This window comes from Gallus gallus, chromosome 1 (assembly GCF_016699485.2).
Source record: "Gallus gallus isolate bGalGal1 chromosome 1, bGalGal1.mat.broiler.GRCg7b, whole genome shotgun sequence".
Taxonomy (NCBI): domain Eukaryota; kingdom Metazoa; phylum Chordata; class Aves; order Galliformes; family Phasianidae; genus Gallus; species Gallus gallus.
Window position 1 is genome coordinate 135,800,784 of NC_052532.1, and position 22,333 is coordinate 135,823,116.

Here is a 22,333-nt window from a genome sequence, read left to right on the forward strand (position 1 = left end):
TTGGCTCGGACATCAGAAAATCAGAGAAAAAAATAGACTTTTACCATATGACATTTGCTGTCTGAAAGCACTGACTTTCCTGGAAAATGCAACACTGTTAATATAATATACACTTTATGCATTCTACGTACCTCTCTACAGCTACTATTTCTGCAGCCTTTCAGCCACAACAGGTGAATGCTGTCTCCATATCACAGTTATGGCTATTTTTCCAGCATTACCATGCCACTATAACCACCCCCTGATTTCCAAAACCTCTGGAAGGTCAGCAGTCCTATCTTGAACGCTCTCCAAGACTTATGAAACAGTCACCCTAGCTATAAGTCTTGACCCAATCTGCCTTTATGTTGACGACGTGATTTTTCAGCATGTCTGTTTCCAAGTCACTTGACATTTTTCTGAGTGCTTTTCACGTATGAGGCTTGCAATTTTCTTCTTTTGTAACCTCACTTCAGATGGGTGGAAAATGAGAGGCATATTTTGGTTAGAAAGGTATTCCATTTCAAAAAGTCAAAAATGTAACTGTTTTCTTTTACAGATCTGAAAAAAAGAAAGTCAATTTCAGTTTAAATCCCATAGCCACAGTGGAGCTGATGTGGTATCACATATTACTTTCTGAGAAACGAATGGCATGAGGTCATGAGCAATCCTCTTGTTGATTTGCTATTACTAACCACACTTCTCTGCAGATGATTCCAAACAGTTTAGGGGAGGGACAAATCACATATAGTAAGAAAACTTGGCTTCACTGAGTTTTCGAGCTAGATCAGACGTCTATCTTAGCCATGTTCAACTGCTCAATAGTCAAGGGAATGAATTACTATTGGCTGCCTGCACCAATTAGCCATGGTACTGGTATGCCTTTCCAAGCACAGCTGGGGGTTGCTGCAGCAGCAGGTAATGCTATAACATTGCAGTTCCGCAGGCTATGCAGTTTTCTGTCCCTCCTCTCAGCTTGTGCAGTGGGTTTATAAGGCTCCTTGGAAACTTCCACCTGCAAGCACAGGATAAAGCAGCACCAGTAGTAACTCAAAGCTTTGCAGTTTGGCAGTCTGCAAATTGCAGACACACTACTCCTGGAAACGCCAAGACAGTAAAAATGCATTAAGGTGATCTCTCCCACTGTGGCCTTGCTTACTGAAGGAATCATTCAAGGATTCTATGCAGAGCACTACAGAGATGTACAGCAATGCCTGAGCTAGCTCAGTAATCAAAAGATGCATACTTGCACCCTCATGTCTTATTTTCCACTTCCTTTTTGATGACTATGGCTTCACTAGCATTACCACCTGAAGAATCTTCAGGGCACTTTCAACTCAAAATAGTTGGTATTTTAAAAATCTAAGAGCCTGCGCTGCACAGCAAAAGCAAACTTCTATGTCTACACTGAGTAGTAGTTGCGCCTTCATCTGTCTTATGACCTTGCAAATCCAACGTATATTCCAATGACTGCAAGGCTTGATTATTTTAATTTTGTGGTTCGGGAGTTTTCAGCAGGGTTTCTCTGCTGCTTGCAGCTTTTGCAGAATGTAGTAGTATATCTGATCACCAGTTTAAACAGCAGTTACACCCACCCTGCACTCTTCTCATTGTCTGTCTATATAGCAGCAGATTGATTTTTAGCTGGCTGCGTTCATCTTTTTAGAGCTCCTAATAATAAAAACGCCTGAGCAAATAGAAAACCTTTTGATACATATTTTATGCAGGCACTCTCTTTCAGGAATTAAGCCATGATAATGTACTGTGTTCAGACAACTATATGTTTGTACTGGGGTGTGTTAGGCTACGAGCTACCTCCCCCTAGTACAGGTGGCAAACAGCACAAAGACTGTCCCTGCACCTACTCAAAGCAGCAAGCACCAGCAGATCCTGCCAGGAACAGACATTGGATCTTCAAGAAGCAGCACCTCCTGACTTCTCCAGAACGTTTCCTGGTGCTTTTAAACTCTAGCTCAGGAAAGAAAAACACAATCAAGCATCAACATCAAACACTCTCAAGTGCTGCCTCAGGGTGAGGGCTCATTCCATCTTGACATCTGTTCTGCCCTGCAATAAAGTGACTCAGTCAAATTAATTCAGAGTCTTTAAATACAGCACATTCAGAGGCTTTTGCTCAATGTCATCCCTTTGGCTTCGCATAACGATGGCAAGTTTCTGCAGCATCATGCTTTGGTCCCCACAGCATCCAGTACTTGGAGTGGAATAAAAGGATGGTACATTACAGGCCTAACTTCTATATAGAATAAAATCTCAGCCAAGACACCCACAACTTGAGAAATAAGCAGCGCTTTCAGGATGATGAATGTTTTCTAATGCCCATCTAAAATTTTGTAATTCTAGCAGCTAAGCACCTCAGACTATAGTTGTTTAGAAACAAAGAAGAGCAGTTCAAGACCATACATGGAGAACACTGTTGCCAGTCTTAGGATATTGGCACCTTCATAGCTTTCCACCGCAGGAGCAAGATGGACAAGTTAGCCAACCAGACATTTTCTTGCAAGTAAGAGAGACTAAAGCTAGGTTGACAGAGAGACTCCTTTCTGCCAAGCACAGAGGTAAAACCTGTGAAACAGCGAGATCTTGAACCAGATACTCTATAAACCTCTCTCCAGTTATAACGAGGTAGAACTAAGGCTCTCCAACTCCTGCTCCTATGCATATAGAGACAGAGCTAATGTTTCTGTCTCACCACATTTGCCCATACACAGCCATACTCCACATGGCTCTGCGCTATACTGTTCTGAATGCATGCTTCCAAAAATAATAATAATAAAAAAATCTAAAATAAATAGGAAAAATGCAATCAGCCTAAACAAGAAATAGCAGTGATCAATTAGGAAGGAATTTCAGATATGCAGAAATATTTCTAACGGAGAGATTAGCTTTCTATAACAGCCTTCAGTTTTAAGCTTCATAACTTCAACAAAGTAAAGCCCTGCCACATGAAATTTCACAGTCATGATCTTGTGCCAAGGAAAGCTTCTCTGAAAAGTCTGAGGTAGATCGGCCAAGGCATCTTGGAGATATGAGAGTTCCAGAAAAGTGTTCTCCATTTCTTGGACTGTTTCCTAATTTTTTTTGGCTCATCATAACTTTAAAATGGTTGGCTTAGACATTCCAAATTTGCTTGGCTACTAGTGGTGCCTTGGAGTAGTTGCAGGCTATTTTATTACTCAGTGTAGGTTTGTGCAAAATCTAAGCGCTGCAGTCGTTAACACCACGTGCTGGCTTGCATATACTGTAGACAAGCCAGTCTGGCCTACTGCAGGCTCCTTCATCACCTCATCAGCTATGCTCAGGAGGCAGTGCCAAAGCCCACAACCCTTCCTTCAGGTCCAACAGGGTGTAAGAACTTGGCCAGACTTGACGGCCTCCACGGGGTAGCTACATTTTCCCATGTTGAAGAGAAATGGTTCAGTGGTGCTTCCAAGCTTTGCCAGTACCAAAGTGTTTCAGTGAAAAGCTAAGCACTAGCCATTGATGGATTTCTCCTCAGACTCGCTGCTGTCTGCTCACCACTCCTTCAATCCGTACTTGCCTTATTTTTCCAGAGAATATCCCTATAACTCTCAAGTTCCCCTCTTCTCTGTGGATTACTGATTCAATCTACTCTCCATTTCAATAGCAATTGCAAATTCTTTGCTGTGATCTGTGAGCTTCTTTTGCAGCTTATTTCCTCTGTCTGCTCCATTCCCTCCATCTCCAAGGGCCTGCTGAAAACTGGGAGCCACGTACACACAGACACAATATACCTCATTAAGCTTCTGGGTAGAAAACCCACGGGGAAGATCTCAGCCCTCAAGAATCAAATTTCCCCTGAGTAAACTCAAAGCTTTGATGAACCCAGGAAAGATTCTGAGTAAGGAATTTGCTCCTGGTGGGAATGGCTCTGTTCACAATCTCAATTTTGATAATAGATACTATGGCAACCTCACGCATCTCTTGACATAGCCTTCGGCATGGTCAACCGCTTCAAGTAATTCTCCTGTCTTTGATATTTCCTTTGACAATGGCTATCACCTGCAGAGTCACCAGAAAAATAAGCATTGCACAGCTGATCAGTAGTGGAAAACATCGGGACACTAAAACCACTTCCGAGTGAAGTAGGTTTCTACACAGAGAGTGCCTCAGTTACAAAGAGGCCTATTCTTTTTGAGATGCACACATGCGTGACTCCCATTCATAGGAGTTATGCGAGTATATCAAAAGCAGAATAGGCTTGAAAGTGTCTACATTTACCAAACACTGATCCCACACAGAAGAGCCTTTTAACAAGGACACATTCTTTGACCTACTGCAACTTACTTTTGCTCTTCAGAAACAAAAGGCTTTGCAACCATCACAGCACCTACATTTAAAGACTTGTAAAACGAGCACAAAGAAGTCCATATAACAATCTGCCCAGAAAATAGGAAGAATTGAAGTTTTTTTTCCACACTTCTCATCCAGTTATGTATTTGTCAGAGCTCTGTTTGTCATATTTTACATGCTGATAATGACAGTCAAGCCGGATAAGGCTTCAAGCAACCTGATCTTGTGGAAAGTGTCTCTGCCCACGGCAGGCAGTTTAGAGCTAAATGATCTTTAAGGTCCTTTCCAAAGACTCTCCAATTCTTTCATGATACCTCACATGTTTGCTTCTTGGGAGAGACCATGCAAATCTCTATCAAGGCTTATAAAATACACAACGCTAGAGTGGACTGGCACAAACCTACAGAGCTCCAACGAGAGCTGTAGGAGGGCCTCTCTAGGTCTCCCACAGTGTTCCTACTAGGAGGCTCCAGTGCCCTTTGGGAGGATGTGCTACACTGCTCTACCTCACTGTATCAGTGCATGAGCTAATGAAAAGAGCATGAGAAGAGGCACTTTCCTCCCCCAGTAATCCACAGAGGACCAGCCACAACCTGACCCCAACTTAACACTTGGGCTGTAAACTTACTTAACACTTGTACAAGAATTTATTTTTTCAAACATACTGATGGCAGCATATGGCCCATCGACAGGTTTATTATTATAAGACACTTTTTCCACCAGGTTATAGTCTTTTTTATAAACATATGTTTCAGCACATAATAAAATCCCTAAGAACTCTTTCTGAAACATAATCACTATGCAGGCACGGAAACTACTTTTCAAGGTTTGTCGAGATAATGAAAGAAACAAATCTTTTAAACGGACTTCCAGTTTTCTAAATATCTTTTCCGAAATGTCTTTTGAATCAAAGGCTACTGAGAGCCATGCATGTTCAAAAAAGAAAAAAGATACATCTCCACTTTGTCAAAGCAGTCATTTTTTATATTTAGTAAAACTTGTCCTTGCACTAAGCAGACCTTTTAACTAGGCTTTAAAACAGAACATGTGTTTTATGGGTGAACGATAAGCTCCTGAAAAAAGGTGGCATATTAGGTAGAAAATGTCAACACCACACAGCTACTGTCACACAAACTCATGAGTGTAAAACTGCTCGATATTCTGTGCCCTTCAGCAGTGCTGTGTGCGGAATCAAGCTAATCAGATCGCAGCCCTGCACCCCCATGTGCTGTGCTATAGTAGAGTTCAATGTCTACAAGCATGTGGTCCTCCAAACCACATCTGTATTCTTAAGAAATAATGTTTCTTGTTTATGCAGCTATAATGCAATTTCTATACTAGAACCACGGTTTCCATAAAGACCCCATACTGTACAATGCTTTCTTTGATAATAACAGTATGCAATTTTCTTCACTAAACTCCTGCACTCCTCTTATTCTCAATGTTTCTATAATGCCATATGATATATTTAGCCCAAGCAGGCTTTGCTTTCAAACCAACTTTCTCAGCACGTCAAAATACGACCTAACTCACGTATGCTTCCTAGAAGCTTTGCTTCCTACCACCCAACTTTATTGTCTCCTGTTGAAAAGAGCCTGCAGTCGGAATACCAACTAGGAACCACACAAGTTAGACCCAAAGTCTACCTGAAGTCAGTGAGACACCTCTAATCTATTTCAGGGGACGAAGCATTTGCTGAAGACACTAGAGGCCTTCCAGACTGTCCAACACACAATGTTTAATATTCCTTAAGTGCTCGAAAATATTTTGTAACCACTGTGAAAATTTCACTGGTATTTAGGCTGTTCAGGGGAAGAATGGGCACTTGGTTTTGTTTCTTTCTTCCTGCAATGAGGCTGCCCACAGACATTTTAAGACACTAGAAAAAATTATCAGCCACTACCAGATTTGAAGTTTAAACAAATAAAATAACCTCTATTTTATCACAGGCATACTATTGTCATTGGTATGCATGAGCATACATTCAAAGGAAACTCATTTGTTAAAATTAATCACTAACTTCTCCGCCAGACTATCACTAACTACTATCAAGTCTGGACGTGATCAGCTTCACCAGGAGATACAGCATGACCTCCCTAATGCTTCCACAAGCTGGAAGCCTAAATCCAGTGAAGCCTTTGAACAGTCTGCAAGCAACTCCAGCTGGAGCCAGGACCTCATCGACACAGCTGTGCACTCTACTACTTTCTACTTTTATGGATTAAGTCTTTATAGGAGAGACAGTGCATTGTTGGCCTTTCTTCACAAGCAGACAGAGGACGATTAGCAATCACGCTTTGCTGTGCTGGAAGTGTTTAGAAACACTTAGCTGACAGGATGGGTTTTGGGCTAAGATGAGGCATGATGTCCTTGTTAGACACTCTAACGAGTTCTTTGACAAGGGGGCTGGTTCTGCTCCGCTAATTGTCACGGCTGCTTCTGGAAACCTGTCTATTAGAAACCACATTTCACAGGTGACTGAACAGCCATCAGATGGAAACAGCTTTCATTTATTACTGACCCATATTCACTACCACAGCATCAGGGTGAAATGCACCATCTCCCCTTTCCAGTCTTAAGCTGAACAACTGCTCTGCATACTGAAACATAGAACAGCAACAATATTTTACAGATTCGCAAGCAATTGTGTTAAAACTGTGCTTTGAACCAGCATCTTCTTATCCAGGAACAAGTCTGACGAATAATATAAAGAGGATACAGTGGATACTTTTTTTACTGATAAAATAATGTCAAATTCTGCATTTCTTGGTGATGTAAATACCTGAAGAATGAGGGCATTTTGGACCTGTACCATAGAATGTCATTAAATATCTACAGACAAAAGGTGTTTATACTGGTTCTTGTCCAAAATCATCCAAACCTTCAGAGACAGCATCATAGGTGTAAGAGAACTGGTATTTTGTAGACGGTATCAGAGCCTTTGGTGAGGAACAGGCAAGACTGACCAGACCAGAAGTTAACCTTCCAGCAACAGACTGAAAGGCAGCTCAGCTACCAAAATCAGAAAGAGAACACAGCATAGTAGAATTACTAGAAGCTGAGGATCCTATAAAGATCCCTTATCAAATTTTACGCCTGGTGACATAATGGAGTCACAAAACTGCAGAACAAATCAGCACATGTCACTAAGCCCTCCACACCTGGTGCATCACTTATCTTCAAGCCAGACCAACACATATTACAGGGGAAGGAGCAGCTTTCCTTCTTCCAGTTAACAACCGTTTGGTTCACATGATTTTGTGCTCAGCCTCCAGAGAGCACTCGTAGTCACTCTGCGACCCCAGCTATCAAACCTCCTAATCTCATACAGTTTTATACAATTCAATACAATAAACAGATGACTGTACCAAATTGGAGGGGTACAATGACACACAATGACAATAGCAGAGCTACGCACTGAACATTTACTTTTCATTTACATTTTGGAGATGCAGCCTTCCAGAAAGCACAAGGCAGAAGCACACGTAACCAGCTGTGGGGACACCTCTTCACCGAGATGTAACAGCAAGAAAGGCCACCACGTCCCGGAGCCCAGCTCTGCTGCACTCCCTCAGCTCCCAGTGGATTTCTGGCAGTTTTTAGCAGTGTGGAAGAATTGGCCTCTCCAAAGCAATTGGCGTGGAAGAGGGCTTTGAAGGCGTGTAGACAAACAGGCTCTGTCACAGCATCTGTTAGGAGCAAGATCCCAAGGTCAAGGACCCTCATCAAGAACACTGACAACAGCTCCCTGACATTTAACTCTTCCAGCATTTGTCCCTCCAGAAACAGCCAATCTTTGAGAAACGTACACCGCAAACATAATGATGTTGGCATGCTTTGCCCTCAAGGCCAAGTATCTGCTTACAAATATCCATGCTGCTTACAATCTATGTAAAATTTCCAGGCCAAATAAAGAGAAAGAATCATTTCTTTTCAGCATCTTCCCCAGATGAAGGGAAAACAGTTTTCAGTGCTTATACCACAGAAAAGACTGGATATAAAACATAAAACAGACCTAAGATTCATAAATATCAGGTTTTTTTCCCCATTATTCTCAAGTATGAGACAGTAGTTGTAGTCAGCTTCGCATATGATCTTATATCCTAGCTATGACAACAGGAGCTGGAGAAGGATGGCATTCACGATGCAATTAAATACACAAATAGGGTTTTGCTGTGTAGTGAAGAGTTTGTACAAATTCTTCGTAGGGCTGATTTCATCCTCTGCTGCTATTTTTACACCTGCTGGAAGAAACAATCTCAACTTTGGTAACTGCGCAAGACTTCTGAAACTTTCAAGAAGAAACGAATCAATAGCAACTTTCCCATGTGCGCCATGGTTGGATGGATTCTAAATATGAGGGGCAAGATCAAAACATACGCTGTGACAGCACGCAGACTATTGCTCTGTACGACTACCAACAAAATCATGCAGCAACGGAGTATGTTTTGGTTTTGCGAATTGGAAACACAGTGGCACAGCTACAAATGAGAACCTAAAAAAGTGCAAAGTTGAGGGAAAAAAAAAAACCTGCATGCCATGCACGCAGGCTCCAAAAATAGCCATGGTCAGATAAAAGTCTGAAAGCAATTATTTTGGCCAAACATTGTACACAGACCACTGCACTAAGCTTCTATAATTAAACAAGACAAAAGGTCAGCTGGTGCCTAACAAACCATTTACTACATTAATTATATTCAAGCGAGGCAGTCTAATGCTTCGAAATAACTAACAACAAGGGAAATAACTTAGGAAAGTATCTGATGTCGTAAATTTCTTTCTTTTCCATTCATCAGCACCAATGCTGGTAGCCAGCCTTTCTAGCACACTCGTAAAGCACAAAAGGGATACCGCTTAGTGTCAGGAAGAGCTATTTAAGGGCTGTAAACCTTTACTCAGAGGAACCCAGCAGTCTTACTTGACAAAAATTATTCCTGCACGACAAAAGTGGCGGTAATGCCAGATTTTGTGTTCCTTGAATCAAGTGCCTGCGCCTTTGTTCCAACGTTACCGGGTCACCGAGTGCTCCATTTTTTTGTGGCACCAACAGCATTTCAACAGACCTTCACAGATCGCACCCAGTTTCCTTCTGACCCTATTCCCCACATTTGCCTTCACACCGATCACATATCATCGGTATACGTCTGCAGCTCTAACAGTATCTGAAGCAGCTTCTTATCAAGATAATTAATATTAGAGAGGTACTTAATGCATCTTGGCTTCTTTTAATGTCATTAGTAGATAAGTACAAGGAAAACGAGCCAATGCCATATGCCCAAATAGTCCACTGGAGATTGCCTGCCAATTGCAAACAGACCCCAGCAAATACAGAAAAGTACCCAAAACACAGTCTGAAAATTACTGCAGAGGAATCTACATACAATTTCTGATGGGCAAGTAGTATTCCAAAGACTTACATAAAACCCTACTAGTGTATGTAGTGACTAACACACAGCATCAATTCGCAATACTATCATTCGGCTATCAAGAGGATGCTGCTTTATGTTATTTCATTTCACGAGTGAAACGAAAATAAATCCCATTCCACAGAATTAACTTCTATTTTACTTCCTTAATTTTTAACTGGGAAACACCACATCCAATTTAGTTCATCTACAACTATGTTTAAGAGTGCAAAGGAAACAGTCACTGTGGAGATTTCAAAGGACAGAGATAAGGTCGACAAACTCCTATTTCATACTTTGCCACTAGGATGCTTACATACGCAACCTCGACATCCCCATAAGCACATTTTGTTAAGTTTTTATAACACTTTTCCTATTTGTTTGGCCTTTCTTTCCCTTTCCTCAGTAGGAAGCTCAACACAAAACATAGATGCTAGAGATTTGTTGCAAAGCAGCAGAGCTCTACGTTTTGTGTGCACCCCCCCAACTCTGAAAGTGCAGCACGGACAATGCTGGGAAATCCTGTCCTCTGCCCAGATGAACTGTAGGAGAAAATAAGTTTTCTTGCTACTGCATCAGGGGTTGGGGAAGTCCTAAACGCCATCACTGAAGACTTCTGCCTACAAAAAGCTCAAAGTCAACACTTTCCAAACAAACAGTGAGCGGAGCAGAGGTCTGCCAGGATGCCCACTGTGTCAGCTGCGGAACCGGTGCTTAATAACCATCCCCCTGTTGGCACACACAGGCAGCCCCTCACCTCCCGAGTGTCTGAATAGGCTTCTCACCACACATCTTCTATCAACAGCACAACTTCTGGTCTTAGCAAGACGCACACAAAACCAATGGGTAACCACCACAAATATCACTTAAATCTGAAAGCACTCACGAAGGAGAAATGCCTCTAAGCTGTATTCAAAATAAAACAAAAGAAAGAAAAAAAAAACTCTTTGAAAACTTGTAACAACTTCATCTTTACGTGGAAAACTGCTGCAATTCTTCCCCCCCCATCCCATCCAAAAGCCCCACTGTATCAAAACCAGCTGAATTACTTTTGCTTGAGCTTTCCAAAACCAACATGTAGACGCGTTACAATTACCTGGATGCAGACACCTCGCCTGGAAAGTTTCATTGCAAAGGGTTAAAGCTCAGAAAGTTTGCAAGACTGGAAAAAGGAAGAAAAAAAAAAAGCCCTGAGAAGCCAGCAGAAACCTTAACCCCGAGGTCTGCCGCTGCCCCCAGCCTCCTACTGAACACTTCCTTCCAGATGAAGCAATGAGATGCCTAAACCTTGCCCCAGCAGTTAGCAACTAAACTGCTCGGACGCGTCACCTCGGTGCATTTTTTCCTCGCCCCCCCCCCCCCCCCCCCCCCCCCCGCCCAGTATCAATTGAAACACATTGCCATGACGGAACACGCTACAGATGATAGCTGAGCGTTAGGGATGATAACGCTCCATCTAACGATACACGCTGCCCACAGAAGCGATCTGCGCTGCTTATTAGCGGTAAATTCGCCGAGACCTTCTTTCTTTTCCCTTTGAAGGCTATCGATTTCTATACGCTCGTTACTTACAAACGCAGTCTACACAAGCGAACACGGAACTGACTGAAAAACCCCGAAAAGCGACCATCAAAAAAGAGAAAAGAAAAAAAAAAAGAGAAAAAAAAAGAAAAAAAAAAAGAAAGAAAGAAAGAAAAAAGAAGAAGAAGAAAAAAGAAAAGCTCTCATTTAAATTCCTGGAAAGCACCGCTTCTCTAAACGTATCTATCCAGGATCTCGGAGCAGACGAGCCCCGCGAAGCACACACACACACCCTGCACGCTCCCCGCCTGGGAGCTGCTCAGCCACGAAGCCACCGAGCTGTGCCACCGAGAATCCATGCGGCTTCGCCTATAGGATTTTCCTCCCAGAAAACGCTGCACGGTACAAACCCTCCCCCTCGCCCCCCTCCCTCCCCAACCCTCCCGCCCTCCCCAAAAAAAAGAAAAAGAAAAATTAATAATTAAATGAACAAATAAAGGTGCCGGGGGTGCCCTACGTACCGCACCGCCGGGCTCAGGGCGCTGCGGGGCGCCCGCCCCCCGAGGCACAGCAGCAGCAGCCGCCGGGGCGCTCCGCCCGGCCGCCGGCCACCACCACCCGCCGCGGCTCCCCCCGCATGCTGCCGGCCGCACGCACAAAGCGCAGGGCGCGGGCGGCCGCGGGGGCGGGCGGCACCCCGGCTCCCGCCGGATGGCAGCGACGCTGGAGGGGAGGGGAGAAGAGGCGAGGCGGGCGCCTCCGCACCGCGCCACCCCCCTCAACCACCCGCGGGAGCCGCCCCTCGCCAAAGGACGGCCCCCCCAGCATCCCCTCCCCGCCCGTCCGCCGTTACCTCTCGGCCGAGGCCGGCATGCCGGCGCTGCCCCGACTCATTGTTCGGGGAGGGGCGGCACCGGCGGGAGGGGCGGGCGCTACGGAGAGGGGCAGCCCGGCTCCCCCCAGCGTGGGCCGCGTGGGTCGGTTCCCCGTGTCCCGCCGGGGGGATGCGTGGGGATGGGGGCGGCGGTCGTCACGGGGCTCCGGAGCCTGGAGGAAAGTTGGAGGCGCGGTGATGTGCCCCAGCGGACCGGAGAGAGCGGCTCCGGCACCCGTGCGGTGTGGGAGAACCGCAGACGGCTTTGGCTCTTGAAGATTAGGCTGCGTTAATTAAGGAAATATTTTAAGCCGAAAGGTCTCTTGAGAAGAAGCGCGTTAAGCCGCTCGTAAAAGCGGGGAGGAACGCAAGGCGAGGCAGCGCCGTTCGAGCGGCGAGCACAAAGGAGGCGAGAGCGCAAGTGGGTGTTACAGGAGCTCCGGTGAGCGCTGCTCGCACCGCTGTACCCGACGCCGATCGCCCCGCTGTGCTCGCAGTGCTTCCGGCCACAGAACGGGTACCGTTGGCAGTGCAATTGTTGCGATCCTTCCTCGCCTTGCTGAGCGCTTAATAACACCTCGCAGCGTATTTTACTGCCTTTGTTCGGATCGAATAGCGTTTTACTTTGCGAATAGCCTAAGTAAGTTTTCACGTACAGATAACTGCACCGCTTAGGTAACGTTCATCGCGCCGGATCTGTGCTTTAAGTGTGGGGAAAGGCATCCGGGACCGAAGCTTGACTGTGCCCACATTTAGGAAGCATAAGATGATGAGAACAACGCGCCTGCAAAAGGCATGCCTGCAAAGTGAGGAAACAAGCGTGGAGAGCAACGCAAATAGTAGCAAAGCCAAAGCAGTGCAGTCGGCTGAACTGAGATGCGGCTTTGGAAATAGAAGGGGAGAAATGGATGTGAAAGGAAAGCACCATCAGGAACGGGTTAACGTTCCGAAAGATGAGTGTCGAGCTAACCCTCCGTGCCAAAAGCAGATGACTGTAAAGCCCGGAGTTCATCCACTTATTTATATCACTTAACTGAGAAGTTTCATGAGTTGCAGCACAATTAATGAATAAAAATAACATATATATATATATATTTTCCTCTCAGCCTCAGACGTTGGGAAAACAGGTTTCAAACCTGGAGCTAATTGCTGCAAAAATAGAAAAATCAGCTTTCATGGGATCATACTGAGTTGGAAGGGAGCCTTCGGGGCCATTTAATCTAACTCCCGTGCAATGAACAGAGACACCTACAGCTCCATCAGGTTGCTCAGAGCCCCATCCAGCCTGACCTTGAGTGCCTCCAGGGATGGGGCATCATCGGTGTGATGAATGCCATGATGCAACCGGGCTGTTTGTCTCACACACATGACATAAAGGCAACAAAAAATGCTGTTGATAGGGACTGCAGTGTAGGATACACATATATTGGCTCTGCTGACGCCCCGCTTCTTGAGGGATATTCCGGTGTACTTCCATCAAAAACTCTGAATTTATTCATCCATCTATAAAATGATGTGCTGGCTCACACAATGAACCACAAGCACATGTTTGAAGAAACAAAGGAAAAGGTGGATACAGCTCTCTCAAGTTTTTAATTAATTTAATTAATTTTAAAGTAGGATTTAATTTAATTGATTTTTAAAGTTTAATTCTGTAGAGCTCTCCAGAATCTCCCATCTGTCACTATTGAAAAACATGCAGTTCTTCAGTGGGCTTATTTTTAATATAGGTGAAATAGGATTTCAATCTGGAGTAGAATGTAAATGAACAGCATAAATTAAGTGGACGGTACAGGAAAGCTCTAAGATATTCTGCATGGGAGACTGAGGTGGTTTAAATGCTGTATCAGGAGAGCTCGTCACCCAGAGACTCTCCTCCTTTTCAGCAGTTCCAGAATGAGTTCTTGGCTTGGTGGCAGATAATGCCGGTTGAGCACAATTTTTATTGACTGCAGTGGGAGCTGTACCTACACATCTAAATGTAAAAATTATCTACAGGAGGCAGGTGGAGTTAGTCTGCAATCTGCTACGGTTTGCTTATGCCTTTGACATTTTGCTTTTGGCTTAGGCTTTTGGATGGAAGAGCTCTGCATCCTGCATTTCTCACCTTTGGCCTGATTCTGTCTTCCAGTACAACGGTGTAATTAAGAACATCTTCCCTGGAAATCAGGAAAGGAATTGGGATAAGGTCTGCGAGATCAGCATCAGGCCCTGCTGATGCTAAAGCAGCCTGCGGGAAGGTCTGAGATCAAAGTGATTGCAGGAGAGTCAGGATGGTAAAGAATTCATTCTCACGTGTTCACGGGTTGAAGAATTTGTCTTTGGTATAAATGGATAACAATAGGGTAGAGTTACACACAGATGCTGCTTCTTTGTTATTGAGTTTAACTACTGCTATAGGTGCATCTATCACTTTGTTTTGTTACAGTGTTAGAGCACTGCATATAAATAAAGGGGATAAATAACCTGATTTACTATGGCTAAGAGTCACAGTATATTAAAAATTGTGACACAGAGAAAGCTTTCGCTTCTCTTGGAAAAAAGTTTTACAACGGATCTTTGCAGTCATCATTTAAACTGGCAGGGTACAGTGCACAAAGATCCTTAAAGACCTGGCACAAACTCATTCAGCCCTTTCAAAGCATGTCCATGGCCACTACAGCTCCATCGAAATAGAAGGGAAATTTTCTCTCGACTTTATCAAATTTTACCTGAATAATTGTGATTTTGTTTTAGTGTTATGCTGTTCTGAACAAAATTGGGGCTAGTAAGGTTGCTGCAGTGAGCAGGAGCCTCCCAACTACACTTCACCTGCTTCTTCTTGTTCCTTGTTCATACAATCATGGACTCATTAAGGTTGGAGAGACCATTAAGATTATCTAGTCCAGCTGTCAACCCATCTCCACACTGCCCATTAATCCATGTCCCTCAGTGCCACATCCACATGTTTCTTGAACACCTGCAGGGTCAGCTACTGGGCAACCTGTTCCAGTGCATCACCACTCTTGTGGAGAATAAATGTTTCCTAATATCCAACAGGATCCTCTCCTGATGCAACTTGAGTCCATTCCCTCTCATCCTATCGCTGTTACCTGGGAGAAGAGGCTGACCCCCGCTTCACAACAACCTCCTTTCTGTGGCTGTAGAGAGCAATAAGGTCTCCCCTGGGCATCTGGACTCCAGACTGAGCAACCCCAGCTCCCTCAGCCACTCCCCATAAGACTTGTGCTTCAGTGCCTTCACAGCTTAATTGCCCTTCTCTGCACATACTCCCAGGCCTTGATGTCCTTCTTGTACTGAGGGGCCCAAAACTGAACACAGTTCTTGAGGTGTGGCTTCACCAGTGCTGAGTACAGAGAGATGATAACCTCCCTTCTGCTGCTGGCTGCACTATTTCTGATAGAAGCCAGGATGCCATTGGCCTGCTTGGCCACCTGGGCACACTGCTGGCTCACATTCAGCCAGCTGTCAGCCTGAGAGGATGTGTGTGGTGGTTTACTGCTCTCTTTCTGCAAACCCTGAAATCCCTGTTTGAGCAGGGAAGGAAGACGCATACCACAGCCTCATCCCTTCAGCATCCCTGGAGGCGGCGAGCCTGGATCATTGAGCTGCACTGACGGGCCCTGCTCCTCTGACTAGGCCTCTCCTAAGGGACTCACAGTCCATCATTAGTGTTGATCATCAAGTAGATTTTCAGTAAGCTACAAGTACTGGTGTTGGCTTCTGTGCATTTCAGACACATTTTGATGTTGCAGTGTCAGACACGGATGTGGATTTGGGAATGGAGCCCACTGAGCTCTATTAGCAGGTGCCCTTGAAGAGAGGGCGTGGTTTCTTTTCCTTGTGCGGGCTCATGACAGATGACTGGTAGAATTGCCTTCACTCAAAAGAAAGCTGTTTTGTTGCCCTTCAGAAGCATCCTGATGGGCTCAGTGGTAAGATGACTTGTGAAGAGCTTGGAGAACATGCCCTACAAGGAGCCACTGAAGGAACTGGGGCTGTTTAGTCTAGGGAAGAGGAGGCTGAGGGGAGACCTTATTGCTCTCTTCCAATATCTGAAAGGTGCTTACAGAGAAAGCAGGATTGGTCTCTTCTCACTGGTGACAGGTGACAGGATGAAGGGAAATGGCCTCAAGTTGGGCCAGGGTAAGTTTAGGTTGGATATCAGGAAAAACTTCTTTAGACAAAGAGTTGTCAAGCACTGGAATAGGCTCTGCAGGCAGGTGGTTGAATCAGCATCCCTGGATGTGTTTAAGAACTGTTTGGATGTGGTGCTCAGGGTCATGATTTAGCAGAGGGTTGATAGAGTTAGGGTAGTATGGTTAGGTTGTTCTTGGACTCGATGATCTTGAAGGTCTCTTCCAACCTGAGCAATTCTATGATTCTATGATTCAGTGGGGCTCTTGGTGTTTCCTGCACGCTGAAGGGCTCTGGCACCCATAAGGGCTCCATCTTTGTGCACAGAACAGATGTGAGAAAAGAAGGGGAATGTTCTTGCCAGCATGACATGGGGCATCTCTGAGGGAAATATGTGTCCTCTGAGGGGACTGTGTGTCCTCTCACATGTGTCTGGAAGGCTGGCACAGACACAGGCTGGTGCTTGTTCTCTCTGAGCAAGGTGTAGTAGGAAATGCAATGGGAGTGGTTTCGGAGCTGCCACCAAGTGAAGCTGAGCCAACTCTGAAGCTGCCCTGAAATTTGAAGATAAGAGGGATATTTCTTCTTTCTGGTTTTCTCTGCTCTTGAGGAAAAAGTGCTAACTTACTCCTGGACTCACCAGTGTTAATAAAAGACTCCTGTCCTTCAGTGCTGGCTCAGATGTAGGAGAGGGTAAGCAAATCATGGACTATTCTTTGCTTTACTCCCCCTAGTATTTGCCTTAGGAAAGAATCATGAACTCCCTTGTTCACAGCATGGGCTTTCAATCAGACAAGGGTCACCTGTCCATTTGTTTACCCCCTTGCACAGTCTGATAGGTTGAGCTACAGCCCACTTCTGTGTCTTCTCTCTTTCAAGGAGCCAGATTTGTAAGAAATGCTAAAAAGCTGAAATAAAAAGATAAATTTGCCAGAGCTATCTTCAGCTTGTGTTTTCTTCCAGTTTTCCTACTATTTCAGATGTCAACCCCAAGCTTTGTAAAAGGTTAAATTCAGTTGTGTTCTGTTAGTAAGAGAGTGGGGGTTTCAATGTGAGCAGGGCTGGAAGCCTTCTTTCCCCTCTGGTGTCCCACCCTGCCAAGCCCAGATGAGATCCTTCAGGTAAAGCCACAAACATAAAGCTCCATCCATCCCATTAACAAGGTAGCAAAGCCTTCATGAGCAAAAGACCATAGCATCCCAAGGATGCATGCAGTAAAACATTCATAAAGTCTGTTTGCTTTGATCAACTCAGACAATGAACTCATCCTCATCTCTGCTGAAGTCCTGTAAGCTTGTTTGTTTACCTCCATTACTATCTGTAGGAGTGTGCCTTGATTCTTTATTGCTTTCAATAGAAGCTGAGGTTGCTAAAGTAACTTGTAGCCTTTAGAAAAATCTTATTAAAAATCAGTCACTGCAAAACTTTACTGGGTATTCCGGATATGTACATAAATGCCTAGAGATAAATGAGTTTTGAAGCAAATTTTGTACACAGAATTGTTCAGAATTAATCTCGGGCTGTACTGTGCAAGACTGTGATTTATGGAAGCACTACTGACAAGCTGCAGTGGGCTGGCTCTTCAGTTGAAAAGGTTAACTGAAATGAACATGTTTATATGGAACAGGTTTTCAAGGGGAAAAAAAAAGTGCCACATCTGCAGAATCATCAAGAAAGGAGAAAGTAGGGAAAAAATGGTTTTGAAATGACAGCCTCTCAAAGTACAGTGGGGTACTGCCTTCCAAAGAAGAAATACATATTTAGAGGGCTGGCGTTATGGCAGTAAGGCAAATAAATATTCATTCCTTGACTCTCTTGCAGGCTCACTGCCCTTTCTCCAGGCTGCATGCTCAGAGGCAACCTGACCTCTGCAGAGGCAGGGCTGGGGGTCACCATTTCGGGCTATGCATCAGACCACGGTGCAGCAAGTTGTACACCTCCTCAGAAGTGAAGCAGTCTCATGTTTTGCCATCAAGCCTATTCTCGTCTCCACAACCAGCCTCTGGGTAGCAGATTACTGGTTTATCTAACATAACTGGAAGGACCAAAAAAATGTGCCATTTGATTGGAAAGCTCTCAACAGTTCATCCTCAGTGCCTGCTGCTACTCCCAGCGTCCCCCCTCACGTCATTTGGCCACTAACCATGGGCACTTGCATTTCAAGGGCAGCACGAAAAGTTCCAACAGGCAGAGGCATGTCTCTCGAATCAGCAACAAAGTGAAGGAGGAATTCATAGCCCGAAGTGTGATAGCACTTTTTCAGAAGCCACAGACACAGTTTTCACCTGGTTAGAAACTGAAGAAAGTTAGTTTTCTGTTAGGAGCTGCTTTATACTTTGGAAATGGGTCAGCTCTTTCTTGTTAATTTGAAATGCAAGGGAGCTTTCCCAGGAGTAGCTTGGTTGCTGGTTATTCACGGCTGCAGAGCTGGTTATTGCTAGTATACTGTTTCATGTAACTTTGTAGCTGGACTGGGAAATGCTGCCTTCCTTTCTGCTGTACACAGCCTTAAAAAAAAACAACACAAGACTTGCTCTCCTAGGCAGGAGAGTGCAGATAGATTAGCATAGCAAAACAGTTCTCATCATGCATACTTTCCAAATGCTATAAGACAAATAAAGAAATATGAACGGTGCCGTGGTTTAATGGCTATTTGCATACATCCAGACTATGTATCATGTTCTGTGTATGCAAATACATTTTTTCAATTAAAGTTCTTGTTTTGTAGCCAATTACTGCCACAAAAAGAGTCAGCAATTTTTATCCTCCATTGTAAAACGGAAGGGTTGGCAAAGCCCATTGGTATATCTTGCTTTGGTACTTTGAGATTCGAACTTTACAGTGCAAACATTACATGCTTTGTTTAAATAATAGAAGCAGGAGTTCTGACATTAATCTGGGAAAATAACCTTTAGCGTGCTTTGTGTTCCCCACCTTTTTGGCAGCACAGAAGATACCATACAACTTCATTCTCCTTTCACTCAAACATGTTGTAGGTACATCTGCGAATGTTAAATATGTTGCAGAAACTGCTTTAATAGAAGCTATTACGTGCAAAATGGGAAAGTAAATAGAAACATACAAGAAAAACTGTGTTTTGAAATGGTGTCACTTTTCTGCAAGGAATGGGCTTTGGAAAGACAACTTTAATTAAAGCCTTTATTTTCCAGCACATTTCACAGTTTAAAAATAGTAAACAGTGTAAGTAGTATCACCCACTTGGTGATAAAATTTACTCTTTCCCTGGAAAAAAAAGAGAGGAGAGGAGAGGAGAGGAGAGGAGAGGAGAGGAGAGGAGAGGAGAGGAGAGGAGAGGAGAGGAGAGGAGAGGAGAGGAGAGGAGAGGAGAGGAGAGGAGAGGAGAGGAGAGGAGAGGAGAGGAGAGGAGAGGAGAGGAGAGGAGAGGAGAGGAGAGGAGAGGAGAGGAGAAAAAGACCATTTTTGTGCAGGAACTGTTGTGGGATTTTGGCACACATCACCAATGCACTAAGCACATATCCCTCTTCTCAGTTCTCCTGGCCCAACTGAAGCTGCCCAAGTCCCCATCTTGCCCTCTGCTGTTTGTCCCTACCCTTCTTCCACAGGTGGCTGCTCCACCACCACTTTAGCTGGGAGGAAAGGTGGGACAAAAATAGTGCTGATTTAGCCTCTGCCACAGCTGGGACCTTAAGCCTCCCTCTGCTTGAAATGGGTTCTTTATGTCCGTGGACTGAAACTGTTTTCAGAAATAAAAGTTTTTTTCCTCTTTTTTTTTTCACCAGAGACTCCATATCTTCCAAACCTTCCTGCAGCTTTATCGCTGTATCAGCGGCCTTCTGAAATCTGCAGTTTTCTTTGAGACAGGAATCTCTCTGCTCACGGGTGGAAAAAACTGTTAAAACATGATTGAAAAAGTTGCAAGCCAATGTTTGAGAAGTATTGTTTTATTTTTCCTGTTACTTACAGGGAAATGATTCAGGTGGAGGCAGTTGTGGATCCAGTAGGGCAGCTCCCACCTCCTAAACATTTATTTTAGCAACACAGGAAAGGTGGCGGAGAGTTGGGAAAAAGGAATTAATGTTAGGGTTGGCTGGAAAATAGAGTTTGGTTTTGAAGAAAGAAAGAAAATGTCAAGCCTTTGTTCTTCATTGAGGTGAAAAAGGAACCTTTCAAGTGAGCTCAAGGGAAAACACTTTCAGAAAAGCCAATCATCAGAGAATTTCTCTGAGATGCGCAGGATTTCAGGTGTGAGGTCTTCCTCACCAGGAGCAGACTCACATCGCAGCTGGACACCCCACAACCACTGCCTTGTCTCCATTAAATGCTCCTTTTTCCCTCTGGGTTTTGAACGGAGAATGGAAATTTCACTGGATGTAATGTGTTTCTGTTTTCATTAAATTGTAGTTTTCTGGCAAAAACAGCAGTTTGAAAAATTATTGGCAAGATCATCTGAGCATAAATAGCTCTCAGAATAGAGGGAATGCTATAGAAAAACTCTTGGATCCAAACTCTATTCTCAGCTTGAGTGGCAAAATATCAGTGCAGCTGAGGGCAACGTGCCCTTTGATTTGTGAGGGAGGTAAAGCTTTTCTCCCAACAACTGAAATTAATACTGTGTTCCTTTTAGTTCAGTGATGTTTCTACAGTACTGTTTATTCTCCTTTATTTTTTTTTTCTGTCTCATCCATCATTCACAGTTCAGATTTCTACAGCGATTCCACCAAGTCAGTTTACTGTACAATGCGAAATGAAAGTCAAGTTAATTTCGCGCTCTACCCACCTCAGTCTGATTAACGCAAATTAAATTTCGTGCTAATAAGACTGAGTGTGTGATGATAATTGGAAACCCTTGAGTTCCCTTGACTGCAGGGAAAGTGCTGCTCTTCCCCACATTATGACAACATTTGTATCATAGCATTTGGGAAATTTGCAGGAAACTGTGGTATCAATTTGGGGTCTCTGTATAGTACGTATTCAGGAACTGTGAGTACATATCCATATCCATATCAGATTGCAGCCCTTGGAATATTTGGCCCACCTGCCCACCAGTGAACAATAAGGGAGCAGTGACACACACCTCATAAGAGGGAATTTATGAACATCTTTGTTTCTCCATTACATGGAAATCCTCTTGAGCTAATAACTGGCTGCTCTGCCTTAAATAATTGGACAGTTCTTTAAGTCTGTAACCAAAGTTGGAACAGATCATATCAGATAGAAGTGCTGCTAAGAATGGAAGCTTTCATCGGCCATTTGGAGAAAGAGGGAAACAAAATAGGAAGTGAGAGCTGAAGGACTGGCTGTAAGGGAAGGCGAGGCAAAGCAATGTTTGGATCTAAAGAAAAAAGAAGCTTCGGAGTGGTGAAGAAAGCATTTGGTAAATATGAGTTTGAGTTTATAGTCCTATTCCATTTCAATCTAGACATTTCTTGTACTTGCTAAAGCAAAGAGTGATGGCTTTCCTCAACCCCTGGAATGCACTCTTGTTTCAGATATCAGCTGGTCCCAGAAGAAGAAGGTAGTAAACTCAAAAGTAAAACCACAGCAGGTTGGATTTGAGAAGAGGGTCACTGTAAGGTCTGGGATTATGGGAGAAGCTGCTACCAATGAGGTCATGCACCTATTAACGATGAGTAAGACCGAGGAGATGTGTTAGTGTGCCTGGTGCCAAAGATGATGCAAGAGCACGCTAAGATTAAAGTAATGTAAAGGCATATAAATCCTGTGTTCTGGAATCCAAAGAAAGAAACATAGTGACTGCCAGATAGGATGGGAGTAATTGTAAATATACAGAGTATCTACACTTCCTGACGGGAACTCATGGGGAGGTATATCATCCACAGCTACATCTCTTAGCAGCAGAACTTCATGACTGTACAGTAAGTTTATTAAATATGAGACAAACATCTTACAGCATGCCATCCTAATGAAGGGCTTGACAGTCAGCCATGTCACCATTCACCAAAGAGCTGTTCAGCTGATATTTTGAAGTTGATCCCTGCACTCGAACCCTGGAATCAATGGGCATTTTTTATTATTTTGTATGGAGGCAGGATCAAATACGTAATTGGAAGAACTGATGCACCACTTCTGTGAGTCTCTATCA

At 44.1% G+C, this 22,333-nt stretch overlaps 1 protein-coding gene across 4 annotated transcripts in view; it reads right to left on the reverse strand.

Moving 5' to 3' along the window:
- Window positions 1-22,333, reverse strand: part of ST6GAL2 (ST6 beta-galactoside alpha-2,6-sialyltransferase 2) — a 177,670-nt gene that overhangs the window by 39,114 nt on the left and 116,223 nt on the right. Inside the window, exon 1 of one of the 4 annotated variants that reach the window (XM_015277831.4) lies at window positions 11,759-11,959. The exons of 1 other annotated variant lie outside the window; for it this stretch is intronic. The gene's annotated coding sequence lies outside the window, so the exon portion shown is untranslated. Of the gene's footprint in view, window positions 1-10,812; window positions 11,020-11,758; window positions 11,960-22,333 lie in introns of those variants that run through there. 2 more of the 4 variants (NM_001167747.2, NM_001397894.1) reach the window with 2 other exon arrangements.